This window comes from Propithecus coquereli, unplaced genomic scaffold (genome assembly GCF_000956105.1).
Source record: "Propithecus coquereli isolate 6110/MARCELLA unplaced genomic scaffold, Pcoq_1.0 Scaffold130, whole genome shotgun sequence".
Taxonomy (NCBI): domain Eukaryota; kingdom Metazoa; phylum Chordata; class Mammalia; order Primates; family Indriidae; genus Propithecus; species Propithecus coquereli.
Window position 1 is genome coordinate 1,887,231 of NW_012137192.1, and position 7,160 is coordinate 1,894,390.

Below are 7,160 nucleotides of genomic sequence, written 5' to 3' on the forward strand. Positions count from 1 at the left end.
CACACACACACACACACACACACACACACACACACACACAGTAGTTTGTAGCAACTAGTGTCTTCTACTATTAAACTCTACTAGGTCTTCCGTTTCTGTTTCACATTTCCTGGCCCCCTTCCCTCACAATTCACTGAAATTCTATATGTCATTTCAACTCCACAGGTAAGAGAGAAAGGAGGAGGAGGACAAAAGCACTCGGGCGTATGCTATGTGCAAGGCTCCTGATACTACGGAAAGAATAAAATATCCCAGTCCTAACAGTGGCCCACAAGGCACATTTGATCTTCATTCCCCCTCCCCCCACACACCCCTCTCTGATCTTCTCTCTCACCACTCTCTCCATCCTCTTACATTTCCTTCAGGTCCCTACTCAAATTTCATCTTATCAGGTACATCTAACTTCAGCTTTCACCAACTTCACCAACTTGGTTTTGAAACCAAGTTTGACTATATTTGACCATATTATATTTGACTATACATTGGGATCGAGTCAAAATATGCTTTATTAAATCTGAATGAAATCATAAAAGTGAAAACTCATATGGTAGTTGACTCCCAGGATGGCCTCCTGCTATTCACATCCTTAGACAGTCCCCTCTCACACTAAGTAGGGCTGACCTGTTAACCAACAAGATACTGCAGAAATGACAGAGTTTGGCTTCCAAGATCAGGTCATAAAAGACAAAAAGCCTTCCACGTTGCTCTCTTAGAGCACTCGTTCTGGGGGAGGCCAGCCACTGTGCCAGGAGAACACTGGAGGAGCCCTGTAGAGAGACCCACGTGGTGAGGAACTGAGGACTCTGCCAACAGGCAGCATCAACGTGCCATTCATGTGTGTAAGCTACCTTGGAAGCAAATTGTCCAGCCCTAGTCAAATCTTCATGGGACTGGCCAGGCGCGGTGGCTCAGGCCTGTAATCCTAGCTCTCTGGGAGGCCGAGGCGGGTGGATCGTTTGAGCTCAGGAGTTCGAAACCAGCCTGAGCAAGAGCGAGACCCCGTCTCTACTAAAATTAGAAAGAAATTAATTGGACAACGAAAACTATATAGAAAAAATTAGCCGGGCATGGTGGCGCATGCCTGTAGTCCCAGCTACTCGGGAGGCTGAGGCAGGAGGATCGCTTGAGCCCAGGAGTTTGAGGTTGCTGTGAGCTAGGCTGACGCCACGGCACTCACTCTAGCCCGGGCAACACAGTGAGACTCTGTCTCAAAAAAAAAAATCTTCATGGGACTGCATCCTGGTCAATATTTTGGCTGTAATTTCACGAGTAACCTTGAGCCAGCACTACCCAGCTAAACTTCTCCCAAATTCTTGACCTACAAAAACTTTAACAGACAATAGATGCTTATTGTTGTTTAAGGCATTAAGTTTCGGGGGTCATTTGTTACATAGCAGTAATTAATACACTTACTAGCAACTCTTAAGCCCTTTTAACCCATATAACTCTAATTCCTTTTGGGGATCCACCCATCCACACAAATCTACACAAACTCAGACAAAGAAGTTGACCACTACCCTTGGAATTTTTCCAAAGTTCCATTCTATACTTTTTCTGGTCCACTCTTCCTTGCTTTTCCTACCTGCCTGTGTCTCCAAGGCCCATCTGTCTCTACATCTCAATGAACGATACTCACTCAGTCCTATTACGCTCATACAACAGGCTGGGGCCCATTTCAGCCTCCACCCTCTCCCGTGAGTCTGTTACTCTCCATCTAGAACCTTGCCCTAAAGTCTCAGGAGGAAACATTTCTCATTTCTGCTCCTATCTCCACATGGGGACCCAGACAATTTAGGCTGCCCCTACCTACCCTGGCCTGCCTGGGGAGGGGAAGGGAAGAATTTACATCAGAAGTTTATCTGAATGAGTCTCCTGCAGTCTGCTTGGTGGGTCAGATTTTGCAATCCAAACTACTACAATGATAAACAGCAGCCCCATTTCTACAAAGAAATAACAATCTCCAGGTAGAGGGGGTCAGCCTTGCCCACTCGCCTCGTTCATCACCGGTGTTCTTTAGCGCCCTCTCAGCACCTTTCTGCCTCCATCAACTAGCTCAAACCCCATCCAGAAACATTCTCATATGCACAGTATGAACCCAAATCCTAAGAGACAGCATATATGGTGTGTACGTGTATCTGTACATAGGCTGTGTGTGTCCATATGTTTTTGTGTGTGTATATATATGTTGTATGTATATATGTATGTGTGTTTTGTGCGTATCTATATGTGTGCTGTGTGTATCTAGTCATATGCCTGTATGTGTTGCATGCATCTGTGTATATACACATGTTGTATGTATTTATATGTATGTCATGTGTGTATGTGTATTGTGTATATCTATATTATGTTGTATGTGTATTTGTGTATCTGTATGTATGTTGTGTGTGTCTGTCTCATGTGTGTGTGTTTGCATGTATGTTGCATATGTCCATGTGGCATGTGTGTCTATATATATCGGGAAGGGTGTTTGTGTGTGCGTCCAGTTTCACTATCCTGGGATTCATACAATTTCCCTTTATAAAATTACTTCTCAGCCCTTTGGCTAAGATCAAGTGCAATTTCCCTTTATAAGAACACTATAAATACAACTGATTCTTAATTTTCGTAAGTGGACCATGGTTATGTAAGATGCTAGCATTAGGGAAAGTGAAGTGAAAGGCGTACAAGAAATCTTTTGTGAATCTAAAATGTTTCAAAATAAAAAGTTATTTTTAAAAAACAGCTTCTCAAATTATCAGGAAAGTCAATCTTCCCCTTTCTTAGGTCCAAAACTTCCCATGGGTACTTAACTTTTGTCCCAAGGCGCCATCCTGACTGTAATTTCCTCTCCAGTGAAGTTGGAGTCAGGCCTGATGGCTTCACGACCACAGCCCAGATGGACAACTCTCTAACTTGCCAAATTGGCATTCCTATTTGCAAAACCTACAGTGTGATCGCCAGCGATCCAAATCCCCTTCCAGACTTGTGTCCTAAAACATTTAAAAGAAGATAAAAATAGAAGAGAATTCTTAGAAAAAGACAGAAGCATAAATTGAAGGCCTGGTGGCTAATGTGGACAGAACTGCATTTTTAAGGAACCAGGGAAGGGGATATGGGTCCTCTGCCTGACTTGGATTCTCCAGATTTAGGGTGGGCTAAGGGAAAGGTCCGAAGGAGGAGCAGAAAGCTGCCTGTTTGGCGGACTCCAGCCTTCGATATTCAGTACTCTCTAGGACTGTGTGTGTTGCCGTGGGCTCCACATTTCACAGACGGCTATTTGGGCTTTAAATATTCTCCTCCCCCCCACAAATCAATTTAGACTTCTCTGGGCAGGAGTGGATCTGCCCTGCCCTGCTAGGCTGGAAACACAGTGCTCAGCTCCTGAGGGGAGGGGGCTTGCCCTCACTCTCGGCTCACTAAGCAACCTGTTGACGAGCTTATAATTACCAGAATTGTGTGCTACACAATGAATGTTCTTGGGGATTTTAATGATCGAAGTGAATGAACATGCTTCAACATTTGGAAACGTGCTTGAGAAGAATAATTGCTTTAAAGTGTTTCATAAATGGTTGCTAGGAGACCACATCAAGATAGGCCTTTTTTCTTACAACTTGAAGTTCAACTGGCAGGAAATTCTCCCATTCAAAATATAGATAAGCAAATAGAACAATTCAAAAAAGAGAGAATGAAAGACAGAAACCCACTGGCTATTAGAGAAAATCTTCCACCTGAAAGAAAATGGAGAACAAGAGGCAAGACAATGTTGATGGCAGTTATGGATTTGTGTCTCCATTCTTACTAGTTATGTGTTCTTGGGCAATTCTTGTATGTCTTTTATTCTCAGTTTTCTCATCTGATTAATAGGGATATCTATAGCTCACTCATAGGATTAGAGATAATAAACATGTGGATGTTCCCAGCACATAATGCTCAATATTTTATTTACTTAATGATGTATACACACTTGTTCCAAAAGGTTTTTTGGTTTTTTTCCTTGAGACAGGGTCTCGCTCTGTGCTGTAGTGTCATCATAGCTCACTGTAACCTCAAACAAGTGGGCTCAAGAGATCTTCCTGCCTCAGCCTCCCGAGTAGCTGGAATTACAGGCGTGTACCACCATGCCCAGCTAATTCTTTTGTTTTTATAGAGAAGGGGGTCTCACTCTTGCTCAGGCTGGTCTCGAACTCCTGACTGCAAATGATCCTCCTGCCTCAGCCTTCCAGAGTGCTAGGATGACAGGTGTGAGCCACCGTGCCCAGCCTCCAAAAGGTTTTGAGATCAGTTACAAAATTATTTTCTGTCTTAATTTGTGTTCCTCCAAATGCAGGCTTTGACACAAGAAATTGCATATTGGGAAGTGATCCTGGGGAACTCAAGTGAAATAGTGGAGAAAGTAAGACTGGAGAGGAAGAAAAGTCAATAAAAGTTGCATCAATGAGCACGAGAATCCACTCTGGATCAACCCTGCTTGGCGCCCTCTATAAAGGACCACGCAGAACACACCCCAGAGTTGCCTTGCTGAGAGATGAGGAGGCTGTGGTATTCGCCCACTGACTCTCATCTCTCAAGAGTGGAGGGTTGCCCCTGGGAGCCTTAAATCCCCACATCTCCACCATGCCCTGAGTGGACTGGTAATTTCTGGTGAAACAGGAGCAACCCCTCCAGAAGAGAAGTAGGGAGCCACAAGCACGTGAGGTGGGATCCCACCGGTGTGCCCAGGAACTGTCCCACCTTAGCTGTGCGGGAACTCAAAGGTGGGCCAAAGTGATCTGGGGTTAGGCATTTTGGATTCATTAGTTGATGAAGAAATTGAGGTCAAATAAAAACAAATACTCTAAATATTGCTGAATCTTAAAAAAGGTTGTTTTGTAAAAGGCTGGCTGTAATGACCGATAAACATTTCTTTTTCTTTTTTCTAGACTTCCAGTCAACAAAATAGCCTGGAATTTGGGCAAGAGACACATACCCCTTCTGCTTAGAGCACACTGGCCAGAAAGTCACATGATCCTGCCTTCTGCGAGGAGGCTGGGAAATGTGAAAGAGTACACAGATGTGCAATGAAGAGTAAACAACATTTTCATTACAATGATTTCTATAATAATTTTTTCTCTCCCAATTTTCTTCCTACATCTCCAACTCTTCCTTCAAGAGCAACTCTCTCCCTGTCTACCTCCCAAGTGTTAGCATTTCTCATGGTTTTGCCTTCCATCCTCTTGTCTTCTTCCGTATGTTCTCCCTAGGAGACCACATCCACACTCACCTCTTCAAAGACCATACACAGACTTATTATTTCCAACTCACAGTCTCCATGTTAGAGATCTGGGTCCATAATTCTCATAATCCATCCAGTAGTAGCCTGGTAGGTCTCTCTTCTGGATGTTCCATAGGCTATTGAAACTCATGGAACCAATAATCTCCCTCTCCTCCCCTCAAACAAACCTATGCTTCCTACTGTTTTTCCCTAACTTTCGATCCAAGCAGTCACCAAACTCAGAAACCAGGGGAATCATCCTTAATACTTTCCTCTCCAACAATTCTTTCAACGCACTAATTAATCGCTTTATAAATATCTCTAGATTTTGTCCCTTCTCTCAATCCCTATTGCCATTACATTTTCCTTCAGGCTTTCACTATTTCCATCCATTATTGCTGTATTAACCTCCTCAGTCATCTCTCTGTCTTGCACCACCCTCCAATTATTCAGTCCTGACTACATTTTAAAAGTCCACCGAAGGCTGGGGAGAGGGGGCATGGCTCATGCCTATAATCCTGGCACTGTGAGAGGTTGAGGCAAGAGGATTGTTTGAGTCCAGGGGTTCGAGAGCCTCAGCAAGAACAAGACCCTGGCTCTACAAAAGGCAGAAAACTTAGCCAGTCATGGTGGTGTGTGCCTGTCCCAGCTACTTGGGAGGCTGAGGCAGGAAGATCGCTTGAGCCCAGCAGTTTGAAGTTGCAGTGAGCTATGATGACACCACTTCACTCTAGTCTGGGTGACAAAGTGAGACTCTGCCTTAAAAAAAAAAATCCATTGAATACCTACTACCTACTATGTCCCCGAGACACACTATTTGCTAGTCATACAGACATTAAGTTACAACTTTTCCCTCAAGGTGCTCCCAACGTAGTGAAGGTGGAGAAGCTAACAATTGCAACACAGACAGGTCAATACTTTCAGAGCCCAGAAGAGGGGCACATAAATCAGGGAGATCTTGATAAAAGGCAAATTCAGTCAAGCTTTTCACCAGCTTTAAATTCTTCCATGGTTCCCTAGTACCCTCAGAGGAAGTTCAGACTCCTCACATGACAAGCACTGACATTTTGGTCTTTGAGACTCATCTCCGACCTCAGTTCCCCTGTAGTCTCATGCCTCTGCCCCTTCACACAGGCTCATCCCGCTGCCCAGAAATACCTTGCTTCACACATCTTCCTAACTCTTCTTCATCTGTCAAAGCTCACAGCAAGGATCACTTCCCTGTACAAGACTTTCCTAACCTGCCAGCTTCTTCCGAGCTTCCTGCGGCCATAGTTTCATTATTGTGTTCTAATGTTCTCTCTCCCAGAGCAAGGCAGCGGGCAGCGTCTTACTCCCGTTGGAATCTCCAGCACTGGGTCAGGTACACCACGGAGTTGAGCAAATTGTTCAACCATTTGATCCTCTGCCTCACTCAAATCCCACAGCACAAGCAAACACCCTGAATGGTGATTGTTTGCCTGGACTTCGAACAATCCCTGAGGCCTTATCCTCCAGCCTTTATGAACTGTTGATTTTCATTGTCTAATCATCCTCTGACTCCTGGCTGCCCAAGCCCTGGGCACTGTGCCCATTTCTGCAAGCCTGCTGGTCCCCTCAGCCTGCCTGTCATGTCACAGAGTGATAGTACAATCCTCCTTTTACCTACTTCCATCCAGAGCTCCTTCTCTATCGCAATGTGGGATGGGTGAGTGTGTGTGTGTGTGTGTGTGTGTGTGTGTGAGAGAGAGAGAGAGAGAGAGAGTGAGAGAGAGAAAGAGCACATGCCAAAGCACCAGACTGCCGGACTGACTTATGCAAAAAAAAAAAAAAAACTCCAGCAGTAATGCTCAGCTTCAGTCCAGATACCAAACTCAACATCTTCACCAATTTCCACAGATAATCATGCGTACTAAACATTTCGTTAATTTAGTATATTTTCTGAATGATT